The sequence below is a fragment of the Sorghum bicolor genome, chromosome 3 (genome assembly GCF_000003195.3).
Source record: "Sorghum bicolor cultivar BTx623 chromosome 3, Sorghum_bicolor_NCBIv3, whole genome shotgun sequence".
Classification (NCBI taxonomy): domain Eukaryota; kingdom Viridiplantae; phylum Streptophyta; class Magnoliopsida; order Poales; family Poaceae; genus Sorghum; species Sorghum bicolor.
Genome location: NC_012872.2, coordinates 13,377,462 through 13,399,707, shown reverse-complemented (window position 1 = coordinate 13,399,707; position 22,246 = coordinate 13,377,462).

Below are 22,246 nucleotides of genomic sequence, written 5' to 3'. Positions count from 1 at the left end.
ATCTCTATTCTGAATTTCTCGCTAGGCAAAGATAGAGAGCGACAATGGCTCCGCACAAGATATAGAAAAGCTACTAAAGAATAAAAAGATATAGAATATGATTTTTATACAAATGACTCTCTAAATGATAACTTAGAGAGTGAGTTTTAGAAGGATTCTTGGCGTTGCTGTAAATATGAGAGGCATCACATCCTATTTATTTTATGGCTTACGACTTCCTTTAGCTATGTTTTGTGTCAAATTATTGTTCTAACATTAAGTCAACTAATTAGGTGGTTAGTTGACAACATAGCCATTAGGACTAACAATATTTCTAAGTATACACGGTATATTAGTTCTAGGATGCAAAAATGGACCTAAGAGCTAGCCGAAGGTGGAGATCAAGCAATCAATACCTCAAAGTTGTAGATCAAATTAAGAGAGGAGCATTGAAAACCCTAGGAAACAAGTATAAGAATCTAATAAAGACATCATATAGAAGTGAAGCTTGAACAAATGGACATGAAGAAATAACTCGGAAATGCATCAAAGAAAGCAATGAAGAATTCTGATGAGGTCCAGTTCAAGGCACCATCGGCAGTGCATAGCATGGTGGTGATACACCAAAGATTGCATCAGAGATTTATTATGGTGAGACGGTGTGGTCCTAGTCCCTTGTCTTGAACACACCAGAATTATCCAACAGTACACCGGAGAAACCACAAGAGATTGAAGCTAGCTTCTAATGGTCGATCAATGGCTAGCTAGCTAACATGGAAGGGCATACGCAATTTTTTCTCTGGTGCGGACACTAGAGAATTCTGGTGCTCATTGCAAGTGCAGCACTTGTATGTAACATCTAGTGGAGTGTGTTGGGGGCTATATATATGCCAACCCAACCCCATTTGGAATGTGTTGGATCTTGAGAAAGCTATAGTTGAGTTGAGGCTCAAACATTTATGCTTTAGCCATCATATGCGCTTCCTAGAAGTTTAGGTGATTTGCTAAAGTGCTAGGATGAGTGCTTAGACTAGTTAGAGGATGCCTTGGTGGTGTGGGCATCGACAGTGTATGGGGACAAGAGGTCCTTGGTGGTTTGGCCAGAACTCTTCATAGTGAAGATGGTAGGGAGTGGTTCAAGGGAAGCTTGGTGGAAACCCACTTGAATGTGGTGAAGGCCCATGAGCTATCCATGGAGTTACTTGACTGCTGAGATTGGCCATTGTGATGGCATCCATACAAGGGGCTCCAATGATAACTTATGGAAAGCATGAGCTTCTTGATACCTCAAAAATATGATTATGTGGGAGTTTTCATGCATTCTCTACCTCAGTTTTTACATTTCCATATTTTCTTATTGCATTCCTTGTGTGCTTTACCTTCCTACTCTAACTTGGTAGATTTGTTAATAGGATTAGAACTAGGGTGTAAACTCTTTTTAATTTTATGTTAGCGATAACAACACTTACAAAACATAGTGCACACCAAGATAGAACATGTGCAGGTTTCTAAAGTTGTTTTGGCCCTTTAGTTTTTAAGTGATCTAATTCAACCCCTTTTAGGCATCATTGTACCTTCAGTTATGTTTGGCTATCCTTCACACATGCTACTATGGTAGTGAATGGGTGCATCTGCACACTATTGTCATGGGATCAACAACCACAATGGTCGCCAAGGTTGTCCTGTGGATGGCCCTTTGCTGCAGGACTACGACTTCATCCTAGTTGGAGAGGAAGGCTATGTCATTTGACTTGATCTAGGATGGGCGATGATAGACCTCTGGGCTAAAGGGGAATCAAATGGATGGCCATTAGTGCTCTATGCATTGGTAGTAGCTCATCTTCATTGATCTATTTGTGGATGGCTATGAGTCTGCTCATTAAGTGATTAGAACATCCTCATTTGTAGTACAAGGCTTGCTCAGAAGCTAGATCCACCTTTGGCATCAACTCATAGAATTTCTACTCAACTCATCCTATATGTCTTTAGGTGGAATATATGGGTTTTGGTCATGTGCCTCTTTCATTTGGCTATTTCTCAACATTATCATGTGTCTAAACAGAGCTTGGATGTCGAGTTGTTCATGGTCATTTGCAGTATGGCGGCTTTGGCTCAGAAAGGAGGGGGAAACAACACTTGGGGACTTTGGTTTAGTGGTGCTTGTACACAACACTAGTCAATGACTCGATGAGGGATCCTTATATTCTTGCTTATCTGGTTGTACATGTCAATGGTGAGTATTATTGTCTCATCTTTTTGAAGGAATTGTCCGTAGTTTGAAGAAATTGGTTTGTAAGATGAAACTATATGATATGACCTTGACTAGTTAGACAATGGTAATTGCAATGCATGTGAGTGCCATTTCCTTCTTGGAGTTGTTGCTTTTTGAGGCCCGTGCTCATGGTACAAGTGTTGCTATGGTGGTGCAAAGAACTATATATTATGTTGTCTGTTATAATTCATTGCAAAATATTATATATGGCGTATGTGCATCCTAATAACTTAGATTCACGCTGTCAAAATAAATATATGATTATAGTCTCCCCAACATTGCCAGGTCAACCCAAAATCTGGCACTGATGCCCTTATGTTGCTACCAGGTCAAGCCACGACCCCGACTAGCATATAAACCTTCAGTTAGTGGCTCAAACCGGGAATAATATTTCATTGTTGGGTCTAACCTAACAGTGTAGTGAGCTTCATTGCTTGGTCACCTGAATTTTTTTTTACAAAAGAACACCTACTATATGTTTGAACTGAAGGTAGTATGGATTGTTGAACATAACCTAGCTTTTACAAAAGCAAATTCCTAAATACATTAATTTTTTTCCCATCTAATAAAGGCCCTGTTTGGTTCCTCTTGCTAAATTTTAGCTAGCTAAAATTATTTTAATTACTTTTGGGGCCTGTTGGTTCCCCTTGCTAAATTTTAGTCAACTAAATTTTAGTCACTTTAGTAGCTAAACTTCTAAACACACTGACTAAAAAGAGCTAAAATAGTTTAGTCCCACTAGTCACCCAAGAGTAGCTAAAATTTAGCAAGGGGAACCAGGCCTTGGTTTTGGATGACTAATGAGACTTAACTATTTTAGCTTATTTTTAGTCAATGTGTTTGGAACTTTAGCTACTAAAATAACTAAAATTTAGCAAGAGAAACCAAATAGGCCTAAAATATATACTAACCTAACATAATGAGAAACACCATCCTTCCACGTATACATAGGAATATCTACACGCCAACCGTTGTAATCGGACGTACATCTCGAGTAATTTACGCAGTACACGGTACAAAGACCTTGAAATGATTTTTCTGCAACTACTGATCTCCGATGCTACACACCAACTAAGGTTGGTCCACATGGTTAATGGCGCGCCCTTTTCCTAGCAGAGAGATGGGTCGTGTTGTTTTCTCTAGCTACAAGAGGCGAGGGCGAGGTGTGTCTCGATCACTTGAATAATGACTTGTTTCTTCGTCTTCGAGAAGGTCCCCTTAGTCTTCACCTACTATGTGATTTTTGCAGACCGGGTTTGGCATATCTATTTCTTTTTTATTTCCTTTAGCATGGTTTCTGGTGTTGCGTGCTGCCTTTCTCTCCGATCCAATATGTCGACATCTCACGTGGAAATCTGAAAATATTCCATGTCGCCAGTTCAACGGAGTGGGAAAAGGTATGAGAAGTACAACGTACAAGGTGGAAAAGATAGATTAATTCAAGGAAATTCTGCAGCATGCATATCTAATCTAATATTTTTGAAGTGGAAGGGACACAGTACTATGTATATTCGACACATGGTTGTTTTCTAAACGCAGCGCCGAAACTGTATGCCCTACTAGCTAATTTGTTTGCTGAAAAGACATAGTAACATACAGCTTGTTAAGGGTGTGTTTGGTTGGAAGTACTAAAGTTTAATAGATACTGTAGTATATCTGTAATTATAATAATTAATGTCCAATCATAGATTAATTAGGTTTAAAAAATTATCTCGCAAATTATTTTTAGTTGCGTTTTTAGTTTCGTAAATAGACTACATTTGATACTTCATGCATATATCTAAATATTCGATGTGACAGAGGCTAAAGTTTATAAGGGAGAACCAAACAGGACCTAGGAAAAAGGTCATGTGGAAATTCTGAGCTTAGTGCATGGATGAACTTCTTTTTGGTCCATATGGTCAATACGGTCTCAAAGTGAAAATATCTCTATTTGGAATCTTTTGTTGTGCACAAACTGGTGGTTGTACTCGAACCCTGGTAGACTGCCTGTACACCAAAAGCACACGAGCTATTAATTGGGCAATTTAACAAATTATAATATGATACTTCTATAATACATGCAATATGCATAACACAAAAACAATGGATAAAAATAACTATCCCAGCTCTTTAGAGCAATTCTAATAGCTTGGCTATTCTTGTTGTGAAGATATTTTAGAATTTTGTATAGCAAAAAATAGATTCCAACACATATGTTATCCGACTTTATAAAATATAAAGTTGTCTTTCTCTTGATTTTCGGTGGTTATATATAGTCAACCACATACGCTCTCTATATGACTTAGTAAAATAGCAAGGCTGTTCTGGACCTTTTTTTCTGAGGATTTTTTTATTATTTTTAGAAATTATAGCTAAACAATAGAATTTGATTACTAATTTTAACAAAGCTGATCTTAAATTTGACAATTGATCCACCGAGGGCACACACATACGTTGTGGGGGATAAAAGTAATACTAAGGGCATTGTTTGGCATAATACCAGCTCTAAGATCTATGTTGAATATGTAGTAATTTTATAATGAATCTAGTAACACCGATCTTTGTGTTACTATTCTATATAGTATTTTAGATATTTATGAATTAAAGAAAAAGTTTAACGTGTGACAAATATAAAATGGATTCATATTTGTGAGAGTATCAGATTACATCCTATGGTGATTGGTGACCGGGGAGAGAAGAAACCAAAAAAGAAGAAATATCCTACTATAGAGGTTAATTACATGACGGTCGGCAAAGGCGAGAACTAGTAGCAGACAAGAAGTATATCTGAGAGGACTCAGCCTGGAGTGGCTCTGCAAGTACTACAAATAACAGTGTAAACATGGTCACCTTTCCCATTCAAGGCAGTTTGACGTTTCCCAACACCCGAGGGCGCACGTTGCATGGTACGACAAAATATGGGAGAGCCATCCTTGATCCACCGATCCACAGAATCAAAGTATGATGAAACCCATGTACTTGTTCACCGGCCACACGTTGCTTAATCAACATTATCCTGCTGCAGTTGATGTTGAAAGGTGTGGAAATCAGGGTGAAGAAGCTAGAAAGGGAAGAAAAAGGCCAGGCATGGAGGTCTGAGAGGAGACAAGAGAAGACCTTGGCTGCAGCTGGCCACTGATAGTCAGCAATCTTACCAACAGATGATGAACAAAGCCAAGGCTACCACATCACATAAGTACTCCTATATGTTAATGTAATAAGACTTTGATATGTATGGTCCATGTGAAGCTTGCTTCTACAAGAAAGATGCCGCCGTGATTTGCATGTGGAAACAAGATTGAGCGGCAGCAACATGCATTGCTGTCTTCACTGTCCTTTCTTGTTTTTGTTTATTGATGGACTCTTCTATTGCTCCATTCAGATTCAGGAAACATTGACACTTTGGCGTTGGTGGTGTTTTCTTCCTTGTTTTTCCCTTGTGTGTGTGACAATTTGTCAAGGCACATTGATATGATGTTAGGTCACACACACCTTTCTAGTTTACTATGTTTTAGGTATACATGTAGAGTATGGGTCACTCTTTAGTATCGCTAAGCCTTCCTAGCATGAATCCTGATACGACGAGTAAAGGGATTCAGATAGATGCCCACCAATCATCAAACAGTTCTCATCCTGCAAATTTTATTCATTCAGAGTCGTCTGAGATATGGCAACATATATCAAGAGACTACTGACTAGGACCAAACATATAATCTCTTGTATACGTAAGGACTATACGTAGGGTTGCTTATTTGTCTTGTATTCCTGAAGTCACGGCTTAATTGTATTCGAAGTGGATGGGAACACGCAAATCACCCAGCTATTAGTTAGCAGATAAATCTCGTTGATTGTCGCAATCGAAATACAGAGTGGAGCAGTCAAATCAAGAAGCAATACGTAGAGAGTGTGAAATTCACCACGGGTCTCCGCTACGTAAAAAAGCTTTAAATCCATGTTTCGTCTACAAGCGTCACCACGTACCTATGTGCGTATATAGTAAGTCGCCGGTGGGGGTCACCAGCCCGGCAAAATCAACACACATCTGGAATAATATATTATTATAGACGTATATGTTATTTTCCGAGTCTAGGATAGCAGGATCAAATAATACGGACGTGTATACGATACACGCGTTGGTAGTAACATCTCTTATTGTAGACGTGTATTCTCGTGCAAATATTTGTTCATAACACGTGTCTCAACTAACATCTCTTATTGTAGACACGTATGCTCATGCAGACGCTTGTTCGTAACGCGCATCTCGAGTACTTATACTTGTACCAGACACGTTGTTCTATTCGCGTGTAAATTATAGTAGATGCAAGTTAGGCTATGCAAGAATTAATATATATATATATATATGTGGTTAATAAATTGTATGTACAAACAATTATTGATCATATAAATATCACTACCACTTTTGACAAACAAGCAACAATATATACGTATATAATGCATAGATCGATGCATTTTCAACAAAAATACTTAGAGGGCATCAGGTACCACATAACAGAGTTTGCATCACAACGTTTTACTGTCCTATTACATCATCAACAAAAGTAAGTCATCATAGTTTGATTCACATAGTTTCATCACTAAAAGTAAATACAACATCACATCACCATTAGTTGTTGTTTGCCCATGGCAGAGGCATGACACCACACACCTTGCTCCGGAGGTTGTTCATATTCTGAACCACAGAACGTAGGTACTCGCCAAACTCGTCAAAGTTCTTGTTGAAACGCTCTTCCTCCTCTTCCTTCTTAGCCTTCTCTTTCTTAAGTTGGTCAACACTACGCTAAAAACCATCAATACTGCACTGAAGAAGGCCTATGCTCTCCATGAGGGGTTTCACTACTTTCTTTAGGGCCTCGTGCAGGGTACTTGGAGGGAGCACATAAGATGGAACCTACATGTATATATGTTGGTATTGGAATAGCCAGCCTTGCTTGTTGCTGTCATACCTACCCAAACACAACTCAATTCTTCCCAAATTAAATTTACATACATACATACACATGACATGTATGATGACTGCAGAGTAGGTAACCACACCAAGCAAGCACAGAAGAGATCAATCAAAGAAGTAGTAAATCAAAATGGTTGTGCAGGTGCAAGCCATCACAATTCTGTAGGGAAAGAAACAAAAATATGCAGGAAGTTCAACAACTGCATCTACATACATCTGCTACTAAAATTACATCATCAACTATATCACCAATTTAAATCGAAAGAGATTGCCTCAAGACCGGCAAAGATCAGTGGTTGAATCTAGTTGTTGCATTCAGATCATCTCTTTAAATTGTTGTATACTTTCTTTACTCACGGTCTGACATTCTAGATTATAGTTGTGCACATTGGATCAAAACCTAATTCAAACTAAAACATAATCCACGACTAGGTACAAATAGCCCAGGTCAAATTCACATCCATCAGCCTAACAAAATAAAATTACCACGGGCTATGCTGCAATAACATACACATACATCAAGCAGAGTGCTGAACAAAAATACACTGAATCCAATCACAACAAAAAAACTGCGAATTATATATACCTGGCCATGGGTGGAGGAGCTTGGACCCCCTACTTCATCGTAGTTGCCGAGCATATTGGTAGCCGCTGCCCTTAGTGACGCGGACTCGATTGAGGGCGTCTTCCTCTCCTTCCCCCTCACCTTCACCCGTGCCTTCGATGCCATGGAAGAGGGCGCCTTCCTCTCCTTCCTCCTCGCCATCGCTGCTTGCGTATCTATCTTCACTCTCACAAGGAGCTTTGCCCTTCTAGTAGCGATGATGATGGCATTCCTAGGGTATCCCCTAGGGGCTCTAGAACGGTCATCCTCTTGAAGACCAGTAGGGGGCTACGTCCTCCTTCACCACTGTAGAGAACGAGCAACTGTGGGGGAACGTCACCGTCTTCTTGTCCTTCTTCGTCATCTTCTTAACAGCGACTACGTGTATGGCTGCGATAGTGGGCAGGAGAGGCGAGAGGCCAGAGAAAAAATGCCTTTAGAAAATTGCACCTCTACTAGTATGTGGGTAATGCTTTTAGAATATAGAACAGGTCTAACGACTAATGATTTAGAATCTATTGAATCAATGCTCAAACCTGCTTTCTGATTTTGGTTAGTTTTTATGATTAAGTGAAATGCATCATAGGTCCCTAAAGTTGTCTACAAGTGCCATGTACGTCTCCAAAGTCTCAAAATGTATTTTTGCATTGGATTCATGAAGTCAGTTCGGGTCTCATCTAGATTGAAATGGGCATTTTCTGAACCCATTTGCTGATGTGGCATGCTGACTCAAGGTTTCTATGGACGTGACAATTGGCACCTCCATATTAGCAACAAGACTTCATTTTAAAAATATCTTTTCCATACGACCTCAGATGAAGATGATTCTTTTATGAAAAACTGTATACTTAATTTGATCTACAACTTTCTAGTTCTGAGTTTTTTTATTTAAGATCATTTAGATGGTCAAAAAAGTAATAATATAATGCTTATTACCTTAGAAAAACCATATATTTCTTATATGGTGTCAGACAAGTGAAAGGTCCTAATATGGCTAGAGTGGGGTGAATAGTCTATTTAAAAATTCTACAAACTCACTAGAGCCAGAGGTTAGTAAATAACAAAGCGAAGCTTTTTGCTCTAGCTGTAATGGGGTGTTTACAAGCCACCTATCTAACAATTCTAGTTGATATAATCACTTGGCACACAAGAGCTATGTCACTACAAGCTACACTAGTGAACTAAGCTACACAAGACAAAGTGAGCAACTAAACTAGTTACACTACTTTGTGGTAAGTAAATGGAGAGGATGAGATATTTATACCGCCGTGTAGGGGATGGACCAATCACCAATATATGAACAGTCAAGCACCGGGAGAATGCCAATCAAACACAATTGAGACACCGATTTTTCTTCCGAGGGTTCACGTGCTTGCCGGCATGCTATGTCCCCGTTGTGTCAACCAACACTTGGTGGTTCGGCGGCTAAGAGGTGTAGCACGAACCTCATCCTCACTAGGACACCGCAAGAACCGACCCACAAGTGAGGTAACTCAATGACACGAACAATCCACTAGAGTTACGGCTCTCCGCCGGGGAAGGTACAAGACCCCTCACAATCACCGGGAGATAGCCACAAACAATCACCAACCCGTGCTAATGCTCCTCTGCTGCTCCAAGCCATCTAGGTGGCGGCAACCACAAAGAGTAACAAGAAAATCGCAGCCAAAACGATCCCCAAGTGCCATTAGATGCAATCACTCAAGCAAATACACTTGGAATCACTCCCAATCTCACAAAGATGGTTAATGTATGAAGAAGATGAGTGATAGGTGTTTGCTTAAGCTCACAAGGATGTCAAGTAGTCAAGAATGCCAAGAGAGTGAGCCCCAAGCCAACCAACAACTATTTATAGGCTCCTCAAATAAATAGAGACATTGGCTCTTTCACTCGGCAGAACACGGGGCCACCGAACGCGCTGCAGGTGAGCCACCGGACGCTTAACCCCTGCATCCGGTGCTTGGAACACAACCACATGTCCACTATTTGAATCACGCGTGTCGATCTCTAACGGTCATATTCAAACTACCGGACCCGTACGCAGAGAGGTTGTCAAACGCGTGGGATCACCGGACTCACACCACCGGACACTCCCTGAGCGTCTGGTGCTCTCAGTCAGAAACACTCGCACTCTCACTGCTGATGTCATGCATCACCGGAAGCGCCAACAGTGTCTGACTACCTTCCGATGCTGAGCGACCGGTGCTCCCTTCACCTCTGCCAGAAACGAGAGCGCACTGGACATGTAGGAGCAGCGTCTGGTGCCTTCGAGGCCAGCGTCTGGTGCCTTCGAGGCCAGCGTCCGGTGAGTATTTTTCCAAAGAAAAACACTCCCGCGACTTCTCCAAACTTTCCACCGGTGCAATAGAAAATATGCATTTCATTTTCTCCAAAGCGTTGAATACCACCATGTGTGCCAACACCACCATGTGTGTACGAACATGTGCAAACGTGTTAGCATTTGTACAAACATTTTCTTCGAATGAGTTAAGTTAGCTCACTAGGTTCTAAATGCATGCACATGAACAATGACATCTAGTGGCACTTGATAACCGCTTAGCCAAAGAATTCCCCTCTTTATAGTACGGCTATCTATCCTAAAATGTGATCACACTCTCTATGGTGTCTTGATCACCAAAACTAAAATCCTAAGCAATACCTTTGCCTTGATCTCCATAGGGTTTTGTTTTATCTTTCTTCTCTTCCAAGTTGAGCACTTGATCATCTTGTGGTCATCTCCATCATTACCATGACCATTTCTTGCTCCATCACTTGACATGTACCAACCTCATTAAGTCTACACACACTTAGTATAGAGGTTAGTACTAGGGTTTCATCAATTATCCAAAATCAAACTAGGGCTTTCAATAAAGATATTTTGTATACAAAAGTTGTAGCTCTCGACGAGGTCTACAAATTTATAGTTTAATTTTTATCATTTGAGATGACTAAAATGGTAAAAAATAATATATTTTCAGCTCGATATTAATCACGTACTAGGAATTGTCATCTTAGAAAAACCATATCTATCATGTATGGTGTTAGGTAAAGATACTTTGTATATGAAAATTATAGTGCTCTATGAGCTCTAAAATTTATATTTTAGAATTTTGTTATTCGTTATCGTTAAAATGGTCAAAAGAAAATATAAAGTTTTAGCAACACATTAATCGCGTACCAAAGCTTGTATTATTTTTTTGCCATTTTAACAGCCTCAAATGACAAAATTCAAAACTTTGAATTTTTAGATCTCATCGAGAACAATAATTTTCATATACAAATATTCTTATTTGAAACCTTGCAAGAAATATGATTTTTCAAGGACAACAAGCTTGGTACATGATTAATATGCTGCTAAATCTTGATATTATTTTTTACCATCTTAACAACCTTAAATAAAAATATTAAAACTAGAAAGTTGTAGATCTCATTGAGAGCTATAATTTTTATATAAAAATCATCTTCATCAAAATACTAAACCTTATCTTGTGGAAAATATATGATTTTTTTTTTAAAATTGAATCTTGTCGCTAACTCGTGGGGTCCCATTTGTAGGTCCATATAAGCGTTGAGTCAACTAACAGGTTGGCCGAACGACCGTTTAGATCTATATGAGACCCAAACTAACTTCAAGGACCAAAAATATATTTTGAAAGTTTAGGGCCTATATAACACCTACAAACAATTATTAGGGACCTGTAGTAGTGCATTCTACTCGTTATAATTTATGTTTATTTTAGCGTGTCTTAAAGGATTACTATATGGCTGTGCCAACACCCGGATGTCCAGACGGACGCACACATCCGGATGCCTAGGTTAGACTACACACCAGCGCCTGCCGCATGCAGTAGGGGACCACCAGTGCCTTGTCTGTGCTTCCTGTATCCCTCCCCTCCCCGCTGCTCCAAGCGCTAGCTTTTCTGCTGCGTCGCTCGCCTCCACGCTTGCTGCGTGTGTGCTGCTGCCCTGCTTTCCGTGCGACGCAGGACCACCTATGCCCCCTGCTGCCATCTCCATATGATTTCCCTGCCCACTGCCAAAGAAGCGCTTCATTCCTCGTTCGTATGGATGCCCTGTCAGCTCCGAAGAGATGATGCAACAAAAGGAGGGAGAAAGAGATACAACATCCGATCTACTTTTTGAAACTACTTTTTGAAACATAAAAAACAATGGTTTCAACATACGTCCAAGGGTGATTGAAACACTTGAAGCATTCTTTTGATACACTTGAAAACACACACCTGAAACACACTTAAAAACCATTGCAACCATATTAAACATCTAAATTAAACACATGCTACATATGTGAAACACATGCAACATCTAGATAAACACAATCACAACATGCGTTGGGAAAACACAAATGAAACATACAACTGAAATATCTAAAACACTCGAAACATACTCTGGCAATATACCTCTAAAACAACTGCAACATGTGTAACATCTCCCGATTTACTTTTGCAACATCTATATGATTTAACTGCAACATATCTATAAAGTGTCTGAAACAATTAAAAAGATACAACTGCAACATAGGGAGAGGGAGAGAGAGAGCCTGGCATGGGGAGCGCCATGGTAGCGTATGGGAGGGCTCTCCGGTGGGGAGGACGCCGAAGTGGGGAAGAGGGATTGGGGGAGGACGCGAGGGTGGAGAAAGGAACTGCGGGGTGGGGGAGGAGGATGCTGCGATTGGGGAGGATCGCAACCTCCATACAGTGGGGGGAGGACGCCATGGAGGAGGGGTGGCTGGATCCATGAAGGGAGGGGGTGCGTGCAGCAGCAGTGGTGGTATTGGGTACCATAAATCGGGGTACCCTAGTCAAGAGGGAAAAAAGCGGCAAAAAAGGAACTTTGATCAACAGAGACGAGCCCTGAGCCGTAGTGCAATCGACGCCTCGCCCGAGCCCGGGCCTCGAGCACAATCAACGCCTCACCCGAGCCCCGGCCTCGAGTGCAATCAACGCCTCGCCCGAGCCCCGACCTCGAGTGCAATCAACGCCTCGCCTGAGCCCCGACCTCGAGCGCAATCAACGCCTCGCCCGAGCCCCGGCCTTGAGCGCAATCAACGCCTCGCCCGAGCCTCGGCCTCAACGCCAGGCTTCTCACACACGACAGCCGTACCCCTGACGCGACGTGAGCCATGCCTCCCATGCCGCGGCAGGGCACGTCGCCCACTATTTCACCAACTCCCATCCCTGTAACACCTCACCTCTGTCACTGTGAGTGCAGCGCGACAGTAGGAGGAACGGGAGGGGTTAACCCGCGGCACTGTTGCCACATCCTCACGATTACTATTCTAATATTGCAGGACAGACTACAGGGCCTCGGATCCGATGGCCACAACCAAACAAGGCTCGACGACACCATCAACAGGAACGACCACGCCACTGCCCATGTCACAAGGACGTGGCGGCGATCTCCACAGTATTGACAACGTAACTCCCCTGCACACTGAGGATAAATTACCAAACTTACACATGTAAAAACCCTGCCCTCCCTTGAAGCTATAAAAGGGGAGGCAGGGCACCCCATAGGGGACACGAACACTCCAATTGCCACACACACAGAGTTAGACGCCTCTGGGCTCTAGACACACTCCCTAAGCCGAGACTTGGGACTCATCCCTCTCTCGTAGCAAGCTTGTACTCCTCTACCACAAGCACTCTCAGGTGCAAGGCAATACAGGCTCCGACCCTCTCACTAGACGTAGGGCATCGTCGGCCCGAACCAGTATAAACCTCCCTGTGTTTTCTTGCATCACCATTCAGGTTAGGGGACACACAGATTCATCACTTGTCAGAGCCCTGGACCCCGAGTCGAGACGCCTACAAGCGGAGGATGCGGAATGAGATGTGTTGCTCCAATTTTTGTTTGGCAGGCCAATTGGGCCGTTCTAGAGGCTTAGCCGTGTCCGATGCGGGATAGACGCCCGTACGACAGCGATTACTATATAGACGTTTTGTTGGAGAACTTCAATTAATACAAGATAGCTAAAATAGTGGAATCAGGGCAGCTTTCCCTTGGGGAGAAACATGCAAAATTGCAAATTGCGAATTCAGAGCTCCGTTATTGGTTCGTCCCCAGGGTGGCCAGCTGATGTATCTAGCTAGCCCAAGCCTCACTGTAGGGCACGCGGTGCTCATACTACTTTGATCAATTGGCATGGCTGGGGCATTTGGATCTAAGGATTAAAGTTAGTTCTTGTCATATCAGATGTGCTAATAGAAGAACTTGACATGTGCTAATTATAAAACTAATTACAGAAGTTGTGGCTAATTTGCGAGGTGAGTTTATTAAATCTAATTAATCTATCGTTAGAATATGTTTACTTAGCACCACATTATCAAATCGTAAACTAATTAGGCTTAGCAAATTCAGCTCGCAAATGTGACAGGAAGCAAGCTAGCGATAGTACGTGAAACAAACCATAGAGAACGTACGCAAACAGCGCAGGGGCCGCCCCGATCGACCTGTTCGATCACGTACGTACGCAAACAGCACACGGATCTTGCTTTGTCCACAAGCGTTTGAAAGAGTGGCGACTGACGACTCCAAAGAGTCCAGGCTAATTAGGCCACCTCACCACACATCGGCGACGACGATCGGTGGGTCGGTATGCATCGTTGCCTTTGTCACGCAGAATTGAATCCACGTCTCCGTCGTCGTCCTGTGTCCCTCGCCGTGACTGACTAGCAGCTTCTTCTCCTTCTCACCTCTGGACTTGCGAGCGCGACGAGAGGGAGAGTGTGTGTGGTTGCATCGTTTTCCGGATGGCGTCTGTGTCGTCGTCGTCGTCTGGTCGAGTGATCAACGACGACCTTGGACCTACCCTTTGCTAGCAACGGCGGCCGGCCGGCCGGCCATATGCATCTATCTATATCTATCCACGGCAACAACGTCGCAACGGGGCCCCGCCTAGCTTCGCTGCCCGACCGGTGCGGGACCCCGACCCGGCCCGATCGACCGACGGCGACCCATCTGCAGGCAGGCATGCCTCCAATCCGCGCGAGCGTCTTGGAGACGTACGAAAGTCTCACGGAGTCCCCGACCCCCTCCTCGCCTCCGCTTGACTTGTTGCCCGTGTCTGCCGGCATCTCAAAGGTAGGTACGGTGGTGGTATTGCGATATGGTCTCTTGTTCGTTTGAGCCCCTACGTCACGACCGCACGAACGCTGGCTAGACTTTAAAAGAATAGGCTATAGCTTAGGTAATTAGGTTCGGTAGCTAGTTTTGACGAGATTACATATGAACAGTACTGCTTGCGCACGATTTAACACGTAACCTTAGTACTGAGCGGCGACGTAAGTACTGCTAGGTGTCAGCAACGCCGGTGCTGATCCGTAGACATACACGAGATCTAGAAGCCTGCTACTAACTACTAGTAGGATGATGAATATGACGTGAAAAGTTTTCGGTAGTGTAGCACTTTCGTTTGTTTGTAACAAATATTATCTAATCATGGACTAACTAGGATCAAAAGATTCGTCTCGTGATTTACAGCTAAACTGTGTAATTAGTTTTTGTTTTCGTCTATATTTAATGTTTTATGCATGTGCCACAAGATTCGATGTGACGGGAAATCTTGAAAATTTTTTGGTTTCTATGGTGAACTTGTTTCGGGAGGGTGAGATGACGACCCATGCTACACGCGACTTTAGCTAGCTAGTACGTGCTAGTTTTAGTCATGCAAACAGACAGCGGATCGGATGGTATCTGACACCAAAATCAAAGAGGCCCCTTTTGGTACGGCTCTAGGCAGCTCCGGCTCCCACCTGAAAAATAATGCAAAAACACTGTTTATAGGAGCCAAAACTCTCTCCCTACTACAGTGAGAAGATGGAGGAAGCCGCTGTTCGCTGGAGCACAAGAGGTGAAGCTGGAGTAGATCATTTACCAGATGGAGTTGTAATAAGCACAAGAATTTGCTGGCATCAATCCAGTCGACAAGCATTGGGTTCTTATCAGCCCTCGGATCGATGTGGACTCAAACGATGTGATTCAGCTGAGTTCTGAATTAAGTCTGTTAGAACCTGATGTGTGATCCGGCCTTGTGGGATTGTGAGAACGACCAGTAGGTCGTGTTTTCTGTGGCGGGCGCGCTAGTATATATGCCTATGCTGTAAACGCTTTTGTGACGCTTTATAATCAGTAAAGCGCGGGGAACCTTCTTTTCTAAAAAAAAAAAAAACTCCCTCCTACAAGCCTGTTGTGAATAATGCTTTACAGGTGGGAGCTGGAGTTGCCTGACCCTGGAGCTAGCCATTCCAATGGGGACCAAAATGTGTCACAATCACATGATTCTCAATCACAGAAGTGTGCTGCTCGGATCTTTTCCCTGCCTATCTCAGTAACTATACAAACCATCTGGCATCTTAAGACACCCGGTTCATTGATGGTATACAACACACTGCAAATTAACACACTAAAATCAAGAGAAGAGATTGCTGGCTTTTTACCTATCTCTGTCTATATAGTGCCAGATCTGCAAATGGGTCCTAAGTACACCGAATTGAACTATATATGATGAAAAAAGAGAGTTACCGTCACCTCACGAGAGGACGGATCCCGCTCGCGTGGCAGAGCAGACGATCCTTCAACTCTTCTTTGAGATATCTCACAAGGATGTACATGAAGAAATTTTCATGTATCCAGCCTCTATTGTCTACCGGCCGTCGCCTCTCAAGAGGATAGGCGGTGGTGTAGACGACCCTTCTACTCTTGTTTTTCTTTGAGAGATCTCGTAAGGATACGTACGAAGAACCGTGTTCATGTATCCAGCTTAATTTTCTACCTTAGTTCAAGGACTCATCTCCAACTATAATTGGATAGTTTTATGCATGCACTACTAAATGTGCATATTCATTGATAAAAGTTACAAAAATTTGAGATTTCCACCCCTAGAATTTTTTCTAGGTAGAAATAAGACAAGGAGGGGAAATAAGATGGGTTTTTAATGCATATCATGATGCATAAATATATCCTTTAGAGAGAAGTGGGTACATGAGATATAGTGTTGACGAGAATTCTGTTTTTCTGAACACCCTTCAAAATTTTCCATTTGTAATTTTACTTGAATTAGAAGAAAACAACATTTCTCAGTTTACCAAATGACGATACATAGTGTAATATTGTCAGAACAAGGTGCTTCATAATATAAACCCTGGAAAAAAGGGATCGAGTCTCATCTGTAGAACTTGTCTCCCTTTCCATCTAATAATTAGTTTATGTTTATTCTAATTGCAAACAAACAAGAACAAATCTTTTATTTTTGTGCTCTTTTGACTTTGGAATATGGAACCAAAATCGGAAGGGCTGAAAATGTCAGGGCATGTTAGGCCTGCTAACCTGTTCGAGTCTGTGCGCGTTGCGACGCGCATGCGAGTATGTGGCTCGGCTTTCAATCTTAAATTCAAAATAGGGCCACACAATGACCAGTCACTAAGCTAAGTCAATCTCTTGTCAGTTTTCCATATGGGTCTAGAGTTAATCTTCTATTGTACTAACATTTATCATGAGCCGTGAAATTAATTTGTCTCGTGCTCCCATTGCAACATGTTTGCTACTAACTAAACTATATAAGATTTCTGATAAAAAAATATATAAGATTGGATTTTGTGCCTGTAATCGTAGCTTACCTTTTAGGTTCAGCTATCTATCTACATTAATTCGTACTATAAAAAAATCTTTTGTGATGCGTCTTGGAAAAGGTCTCGGTGACGGGTAGAATTTCTAACCGCCTCGATTAATTCCTCGAATTAACTGAGACAAGTATTTTTTATTAACAAAAGCGGTTACAAATAACCGCCTCATTTAATTGATTTACGAAGGTGGGCAACCTAAAATGTCCACTTCGATTAATATAGATTAACCAAGACAGTCATTCTGATGCAACCGCCTCAGTAAATTATTAACTAAGACAATTTATTGTAATGCAACCGCTTTGGTAAATTAGGTCCAGCCCACTAGCCCACACCAACCTACTACCATTCCAATATATAAACCAAATCACAAACCCTAACAACCTCCTCTCCTCACTCCACATGAGCTACCGCAAAGTGGCCCCTCCCCTCACTCTATAGCCCAACGCGCGTGCCCCTTCCCCTCCCTGACTCCTGATGCTCTCTCCTTGACCCCTCATCTCCTCCCCTACGGAGTCAGACCCAGGCTCGTCGGAGGCTCAGACCAACCCAACCTTCCTAATGGCGCGCCCCTCCCCGCATCGGTCACCTCCCCGACGGCGGCTCCCCTGCTCCTACTTTGGCATGGTGGTGCCCCCCCCTCCTCCTCCTCCTCATCCTCCTCCTTTGGCATGACAGTGTGGCCCCTTCTCCTGCGGATCCAACAATGACGCATCCTCCTCCTCCTCCCCAGACATGGCAGCGCACCCCCTCCTCCTCCAACATGGCGACGTGGCCCCTTCCTGCGGATCCGACGACGGTGCGCCACCCTCCTTCTCTGGTCGTGGTCGTCATCGAGCAGCGGGATCCATCGGTAGAGCGAGTGTAGAGGCTTGATCCAACGAGGACAGCGTGGATCAAACGATTGCGTGCGCGGGAACTCTAATGCAGCGATGGCTCCCCCTTCTCCGCCCCCGAACAGCGTGGATCTGGCTTCCCTGACGGTGGTGGTGGTGACATTGGGTTGGCAGGCCTATCAATGAGCTTGCTAGATTTTTTTATTTTATTAACCAAGACGGGCATCCAAAACACATCGGAAAACATTCGATTTACTGTGACCTTTGGTCCTAGGTGTCTTGTTTGCCTGCCTAGCGGGCCTGTCGATGGGTTTGATAGATTTTTTTATTTGATTAACCGAGATAGGCATTCAAAACGCATCGGAAAAGGTCGGATTTACTATGACCTTTGGTCCTAGGTGTTTTGTTCAATTAATCTACAATGTCCGCCTCGGTTAAAATTATTATAATACTGTCGTGTCCCCAACTTAGTGTAGGTACTGTATGAGCATCTCCAACAGTTTGACATTTTTCTTTGCCATTTGTTGTAGTTTGCCGACTCCCGAAACGAAATGGGGAGGAGAAAAACAAGTTATCTCCAAGTGTTTTGCAAAATTGACTTGACATTTACCAAATTGTAGACCCAAATTGACTTGCCGTGAATTTTTTGTGCGAGGGAGTAGCACAGGATTCGCGTGGATCGCGTTTGCCAAGTGCTCTGCCGGTTTGCATATATGCACAGCTTGACCAGGTAAATGGCAATCCAAAATGCCAATCCAAAATGTAAAACTGTTGGATGTGTGTTTTTGAGATTTTAAAAAAAACAGATATACCAAACACAAATGCCTAATGTGGGAGATGCTGTTATAAGTGAGCCGGTTCGTATCATAAGAACAGGGCGTGTGCTGTTCTGTACTACATTTTGCATAAACTTAGAACGAAATTTATAGTGGCACACCACGCATTTGTAATACGAACGCGCAGACACCATGACTAATTTTGGGCCGGGGACGCCGGAATCAAAATGAGAACGAGCTAACCCGATCGATGGTCTGGCCCAGGCCCAAAATGAGCTAATTTCAATTGTTGGGACTCACTAGCCCACGAGTAACCTGCGGCACGCACACACGCAGCCTTCTTTTCTGAAAAACGAAAAAAAAGAAAAAAAAAACGATTGGTTTAAGTCCTATAGACCCACGGGCGCGGGTCCCGTATCACGGATCCTATGCAAATTTACTTAGGTATAAGATTGTGTGAAATTTTAGTAGCCATGGTGTTTTGTATCCAAATTAAATGTTGATTACATCATGGTGTTTTGTATAATATAAGGAAAAACATTCTAACTCGAGGACAATAATATTCTTACGTGGTTCTATGAATGGTATTCCATAGCATTCGTGTTAGGTCGTAGGAAAGGAAAAACATTTCATGTGTAATGGGAACAAAAAGAATTATATTGTCGAAAGTCCCATGGATACTAGGAAAATAATTTTAAAATACATGATAAAACAACTCATGTATATTATATGAATAATCAAAAAATACGTCAAAGAACATCTCATGCATATATAGTACATGGATAATTAAAAACACATTATGGAATATCTCACGGGCACTTTAGAGACATTGAAAATTATACAACATGTATGGGACATGAATACTTTAGAAAAAAATTAAAAATATATCATCGAATATCTCAAGACTATATTATGGAAACAATCCATGATATGAATACTATAGTGATACATGAAAATACACCTCGCAAAATACCACTACAATAGTCATATTATATTGTAGAAATAGTTCAAGTGAATATCACCAAAAGTTCCTGATTAAGAAATAATATTTTGAAACAAAAATACAAAGTAAAAGGAAATAGGAAACAAAATTAATGAACACATATAAAAATTAGAGAAAACAAAAAATCAAAATAAAAAGATACATAATAGATGAAAATGAAAAGAAACATACATGCATACTATACAGACAACCTAAAATACACTTCATAGAACATCTTATGGGTATCACGTGAACAATCGAAAGTACACCGTGGAATTTCCAATAAATTTATGTGAATAAACCAAAATACACCATTAAACATCTCATGGATACTATAGAAACATCACAAAATACACCAAAGTTTGGATTTGAATATCATAAGAAGCAATCTATAATACATCACGCAACATCTCAATATTACTACAGAAACATTTTAGGATACGTCATACAACATCCCATGTAACATAGGAAATCAAAGACAAAATAAAAATAAAGAAAATAATCAATAAAATGATTAATAAGACTAAAAAATAAAATGAAAAGAGAGAAAAATCCGTGTAACAGATGAATATTTTTTTCTAAAAAGATCCACAATGTGGTGGAGAACATGCATGGGCTAAGAGGTAAATGACATATGGGCTAAATTGGATCATGGAACAAAATGAAGTAACAAGATTGGTGCGGTAGGAAAGAAAGGACCAACTGTAATACCCGATTAAGGACAAAACCAGATATGCACCATATGTGAGTTTTAGAAGTCAAATCTCACATATAGCTACAAATAAGGGTTAATATCAAAGAACAATGCATAAATATATAACGTACATAATATTAAAGAGATAACCTTTAATAGCAAACAGCGGATAGACAACTTTAAACTTCGGGTATTAACTCCTCTCCACAGGATCCAACTGACTGGTTGATCACAAGCCCAAAACTTCTCCTGAGGTGTGGGGGGAAATTGCAAGAGTGAGCACATATCGTACTCAACAAGTATAACCAGGGGTTCATGAGGCTCAAATAGCTGACACTGGTTTGACTGCATTTAGCTTTTAATAGTTGATAGCATGTTTAATCATTGGATAGCAAATGTCAAGGTAGCATAATTAATCCCATAACCACATGATCAATTGTATACAGGAATTATGAATAACACATATAAACAACATAATAAACCATCATTTATCATCATTAATCAAGTTCATCAGTGTCCATCTATTCCGTCAGTTTTCCGGGCCGCCCGTATCCGTGGGCACGGCTAGTATACCAGATTTAACACTCTGCAGAGGTTGTACATCTTTACCCATGAGTCATGATTTACCCTTTCGCCCGAGGCCCGTCGACCTCTTAGCTCACTTCCAAGGAAAGCCGGCAGGGTTCACTATGAAGTCTTTCAAAGGTTCGTCTAGCAAGTTAGGGCCGCAAGGTTTCCTTTGCGCGCAGATATAGATACCCCCTTCCGAATGGCACAATGACGCGCAGCCTATACACATAGGGACAGGGGCTCGCACTATACCCAAAACGGTTCAGCCCCTCCGCCCTTTCGGGTAACCTCTAACAAGCTAGAAAAGCTTACTCATACTTGACTAAAGCCAGAGCCATATAGCCCTCATGGTTGTACGAGTTGTCCCAGTTTTTGCCAAGGGATAAGTCCTTATGGAGGGTCAAGATCAATCAAGCAAAAGCTAGAGTTCTTTCCACCCTTTATATTCAAGTTGCTAGAAAGCTTATTTTATTGTTTATTGTATATTCAAATATTCATGTTACAAGATCATGGATTATTAATCCAGCACTAGCAAGAACTACCCAAATGCATATCCAAATAGGTAACAAGAAATTCAGGATAACAATCATCTATGATTTTGCTACGGTCATCAAGGTGGACACATGCATATGATAAATGTTATATTAATTGTGTATAGGTAACAAGGATAGTCCCAAGTTATACTTGCCTTAATCCAATTGCTCTTGCTGATCTTGCTAACTCTGCTGGTCTTACTAGTTGTCCAAGGCTCTGATCTCGATCACTGAAGCACCCTTGATCACCACGAATTGTTTACCGGCTAAACTCGATCATCGATCACACAAACAAACGGAGAAAACATACACGAAGCAAACAAGACTACAATTAGAACAGTACACCAATCAATAAAAAGGTTAAAAACAAATATACGCACAGTTACAGTCACGCAGACACAAAAAAAC